This window comes from Cornus florida, unplaced genomic scaffold (assembly GCF_030987335.1).
Source record: "Cornus florida cultivar Cherokee Brave unplaced genomic scaffold, ASM3098733v1 CherokeeBrave_3.0.0_Hap2_Chr08, whole genome shotgun sequence".
Lineage (NCBI taxonomy): Eukaryota > Viridiplantae > Streptophyta > Magnoliopsida > Cornales > Cornaceae > Cornus > Cornus florida.
This window is the reverse complement of record NW_026775578.1, coordinates 24,837,406-24,843,440: the sequence shown is the minus strand read 5'-3', so window position 1 is coordinate 24,843,440 and position 6,035 is coordinate 24,837,406.

The following is a 6,035-nucleotide window of genomic DNA, read 5'->3' as shown; positions in this document are numbered from 1 at the left end:
CATTGGTGTGGGATGATGGGGTCTATGAAGTGAGGAGCCGCATCATCGCACATTCTTCTTTTGTGGTTCATACTTCCTCTTGAAAATTTATATATGCTTGCACTGCATATATATAAACTCTAATGTATGAGCATGCATGTTTCCTTTGAAATTGAATAAAAGAGAAGTATTGTGTGTCTTGGATCAAAACGAGGAAATTGCATCCTTTATTCATACTTGGCTAGCCAATTGGCTTCCAAATATATTATACAATGGTTAAAAAGCACAAAGGTTCAATCAAACAATTTGTGAATAAGTCCTAAAGTTGAAAAATAAAAGAATTGGTACGAATATTCACCTTTTTCTTCAAACACATTATTCTCTTTCTCATCTCTTCCCCTTATCACTAGTCACTATTAGTTTTCTGATTGCTCTTTCCACCTCCCCTCTCTCCATCCCATTCTCTGATCATAACCGAACTCTCCAAACATGGCTTTTGTATCTTGCATTTGCCAGCTGGTGGCCCAAACAAGGGAAACAAGTCATTACACCTCCTTCACAAAAAACTTCTAATTAAAGGGTCAATTCATATGCCTTTTAATGTCAAATTTGCACATGCTCTATCGAATTAGATTTACTTGCTCTAAAAATTAATAACATATACCAATAACCTTTTTTTTTATATAAAAAGTAACGAATTCAATATGACCTGCCCGTATGCAAACTCAGCATCAGGGTTAAACAAATTGTATAACTACATCTATGGATCAGTGACGAATTCAAAAAAATCGATCTTATTCAGTCCGATTTGTGCAGATCAGATCTAATTACTACATCCATGGATCAGTGACGAATTCAAAAAAATCGAATCAGTAACTCACAAATTGTATTGGATTGTTAAAAATCCAATCCGATCCGTAAAATTTATATATATTTTTTCAAAGTATATATTAGTTAATGATAATTTAATAGATTTTAAGGATATACTCCCTCTATCTCAAAATAAATGCCTTTTTTGGAAAATAGTTTGTGAGTCACAGTTCCCCAAAAAAGACAATTTTTTTTTTTTTGGAGAACTTCCCAAAAAAAGACAATTTTTTTTTAGACAGAGATAGTATTAGTTAATAATTATTTAAATATATGAATTAATATTAATAAATTAAAATTTTATCTATTGAGTTATGATTAAAAGATAAATAAATAATAAATAATATTAATTATAAAAACAATAATGGATAATTTAGATAAAATCCAATCTACGGATTCATCTTTATTACACGGATCCGATCCGATCCGTGGAATAACGGATTGGTGGCGAATTACAATTTGTCTAATTCGTTGAGAGCAGATTGAATTAAGATTGATATCTAATTCGATTCAATCTGTGGCCATTCCTAATTACTGTGATCAATTATTTTATTCAATTCAATCACTTCTTTATTTGTTAGGTCGTTCGTTAATGTTACTTACACTATCAATATCAAAGTTATTTATGATGCATATTAAATAAATTAGTATTTCTTTTGACAGGACTGTATAAAAAAACAAATTGCAATTATATAGACGAAGACGGAGGATGAAGCACGTGGACAACTAAACACCCAGTTAGATTCCGTCAGTGGAATCTCTCTGCTCAATAGGTTCAATATTGTATTATTCAAAACTGATTTCTAGATCGAATTTTGCATAGATTCCGTCTCTGTAATAAATGCGTAGTTCTTCAAAGAAAAAATATACTACAAATGAAAGTCGAATCTCTGAATAAAGAACCCGTCGCATCGCACATGCCATTTGTTTTGATTACAAGGGTAATACTACTCAAATGAAACTTTAAACCGAATTAAAAAATGTGGAACAGAAATTATTAATAAATACAAACATGTGGGTCTTACAGTAACCATGTCGTATTATCATTATCACTCCGTCATATTTAGGCCTGTGATCTGATTCGGATCGGATTGATCAAATCTATATCCGATTTGTTAAGCAAACGGATTATCGGATTTGGATCACTAACGGATTCTCGGACTGAATGTCCCAATCCATATCCTATTTAGCTCGGATTCGGATCGAATCGAATTCGAAATCGGATTAAAATAATATTTACTAACATATATAATTATAAAGAGTATGATTTTATTAGTATATATACTAAGATATTTATTAGCATATGGACGAGAACACCACAATATTTATATATAACATTATTATTATTATTTTGGACTTTTGGATTATCTCTAATACAATTCTAATAGAAGTATTCATATATATATATATATGTAAAATTATTGATAAATAATTATTTATATATATAATTTCAATCGGATTGGATCAGAATAATCCATATCCGATTTGTTAAGCTAACGGATTATCGAATTCGAATCGTAACTGGGTCATCGGATTTTTTGTTCAATCCATATCTGACTAATCAGATCGGATTAAGGTCAAATCCGGATCAAGATCCGCTCCATTGACAGATCTAGTCATATTTGGTTTTTATAACATTTTTTATATTAACATTTGGCTTAGTTTTTCATTTTCGAAATCAAATTTCTTGTTGCAGTATACATCGATTAACTAACAATTTCCTCTCAGGGCTTGTCAGGAAGTATAAAAAATGGGGCCCTGTATAAGAGTCACAATAGTGGCAAAAAGATTGTATTAAGGGTGTACATGCTTCGAATTGAACCGATTTTATAATATTTCAAAATCAAACCTGTTTTTAACAGTTTTATAGGAATTGAAATTGTGAAACCAATAAAATTAAAAATGGTTCTGCAACGACCTGAAATTAAGGGTTTAATAGAATTAAAAATGATTATGTAACGACCCGAAATTAAGGGCGGACAAAACAAGATTCAAAAATTCGTCTAAATAAACTACCCAAAAAAATATGAATTCATAGTCCACTCGTGATCCTAAATCAACACAAAGAATGTCAAACAAACTCCCAATGCCACTCAGATAATTACCAACTTAAACACGTCACAAACAACCTCAAAACAAAATCTGTGCAGCAATTAATTAAATATTCGTAAAAAAATCATTTTAAATCAAAACGGGACAAATGGAAATAATTTGGAAACTAGACTCAGAGAGTAATGTGATACTGCCATTCCCAGCAGCTTAGGCTTTGTCATTCAAATCAGTTTTTAGAGGTTAACTAACAGCTGAGTAAATTCCAATAAATTTGTTTTTAGAAAGTAGATTAATGAAAATATAAAACTAGAAATTTGGTAATGATCCGGTGTCAAGAAGTTAGTCAAATAAATCATTTAAAATTGGTTTTCCAACAGCAATTTAAATATGGACAGCAGGACTGTTGAATTTTTAGAAAATTATTTGTTCGGCCAAAATCACAAAATTAATTTGAAAGATTCTAGACACAGAGAGAAACCTGTGATAAAAAAATTTAGATCATTTTGAACAACGCAGATCCTTGGACAAAATATTGTTTCTCTGCTCAATACGTATACAATTCTTGTTTGCTTCCAAACCCAATTTCTAGCACAAATATAAATCCTTACTCTTCCCAACAAAGATTTCATTGTACAAGCCCACAAGGAATATAAACAAGCAGTCTCTAAAAATCCATAGAATCATTCATAAACAAATATAAACATATGAAACCCCCCCAAATTACAATACAAATTCGCAAGATAAATTGAAACAAGCATTTCTTCATACACCTAATATGCATATCAAAACAATCTCCAATAAACGATTGAGCAACTCTGAAATGTCCCTCAAATCCACATGGTTACCTGCAAAATGGTGGGTGAGACAAGAAGTCCCAGCAGGAGAATACACTAACAATTGTTTCTATGCGATTTCGTAGACAACAAAAGCATGCCAACAATATGAGGTTGTAGTCATAGCAACATAATGACACACAAAGCTAGCTAGTTTGAAGAGAACTCAACAACTTGGAAGTTGGAACAACGGATCGATGAAATGAAAGAGGAATTTAGATGACTAGAATCATAGAACATCTCAAGGAGAAATGATACAAGAATTTTATACAAGACGACACATCATTTAAAGAATTTAGAAACAAAATCATCACATAAACAAATGTTAGAGCAAACCCTACAACAAGTTATGGAGATAAAGATGATGATGATGGTGGTGGAAACTCTACACCCGAATCCTTCCTTTCTTTTCCCTTTATTTTTTCTTCTCCTCCTCTGTTTTCCCTTCTCTCTAACTCACGGACGGCTCTCTTCTTTCCCTTTTTCTTTTATTTATTTATTTATTTTACTCCTTTAGGGCTCGTTTGGAAAGTGTTGTGTTCTTTATAATGTAGTGTTCTGAAATGAGAACAAAACAAGTGTTTTGTAATGTAGTGTTCTGAAATGAGAACAATACAAGTTTGAAACCGAAAGTTTGGAGTGAGAATTTTGGAATAGAAACATGGTGAAACATGTTTGGTAACATTTTTTACCTTCTGAAAAAATTTCTAATTTAAAGATATGGGTTTTGATTTTTTGAACAATTTAAAATGTATCCCTATATGTGGTTTATTATTATTATTATTTTTGGATGGTTAAAATAAATTAATTTTCCAGAACAAAGCCATCAAGAAACAGATCATCAGATCTATGCCTTTGCAGCTGAAAGGAGAGGCAAAATATACACAAATACAAACTATAGGGAAAACTACATATAAATAAGATTAGGAGCTCTAAATAACAAATTGGCCAATTTTAAAAGTTAATTTTTCACATTGATTGAATTAAATAAAATAATTACAAATGCATCAAGAATTATTGCTAAAGTCCAAAATGTCCTCACACTCTTATTACAAAATACAAAAATATCCTTCTTAAAATTATCGAATTTCAAATATTAAAATAAATAATTAAGAATTAGTTTAATTAGCAAATAAAAACTCTTCTCTGTTCATAACTTTAAAAACTATATATATATATATATCTGAACTACAAAATCATCTATGATAATAACTATTATGATAGAGCTTGATTAGTTGATTTAGAAATAAAAAATTATACACAAATAAAAAATTTCAGAGCTTGATTTCACCAAAAATGATTTAGTTTGCAAAATATACACAAATAAACAATTTCACCAAATACGATTTAGTTTGCAAAATAAGAATTACAAAGCTTGATTAGTTGATTTAGAAAGAAAAAAAAAAGTCATACGCACAAGTTAGCAGTTGCATAGAGAGAGGGGGGCAAGCTTGAGAGTTGAGAGACAGCAGCTGAAGCTTGTGAACGGCGAACCAGAACTGGAATAGCGGGCGATGGAAACTGAAAGATGTGGGTTTTGATTTTTTGAACAATCTGAAATGATATGCCGATATGGGGGTTTTGATATAGGTAATAGGTTTTGAACTTTTGATTATTGCAGACAGATACATAAACTGAAATATATGGGTTTTGAACTTTTGATTCTTGTAGATTTTGTAGTTTACAGTTGCAGAGAGAGAGAGGGGGCAAGTTTAGAGTTCAGAACGAGAATAGAGATGAAAGTGTCGTCGATTTGCAACACGGGAATCGCCGTTTGGAGAGCGCAGAACAAACCTGTGCTGGGTTGGGCCATTTTGTTCCTTCCGCTACAGTTACTTCTGTAGCGCAAAAAAACTCAGAACAAACAAGAACACCAAAATGGTGTTTCAACTTTGGGCCCAAAATCCTAGAGTGTTCTGGTATTGTTGAAAACAAAACAAGCCGGCCCAAACATATTTGTTCTCAAAATGGGCTACTGTAATGGCCTGGAACATTACAAAACACAATAGAACACTCCCCAAACAATCCCTTAATGTTACGTTTGGTGTGTAGGAATAGAATAGAATGGAATGCCCATTCCAACCATTCATTTGTTTGGTGTGCATGAATAGAATGGAATGGTCATTCCATTGGAATGAAAATCCATTCCAGAGAATGAAAATTCATTCTATTACTAAACCTGTGGAATGACCATTCCATTCCATAATAAGATTAAATATTTTTGTAATATTCCTAATAAGCCTTTCATCACATTCCAATAAGGCAAAAATCTTTCTTATAGATAAAAAAAAATATTTCACATTC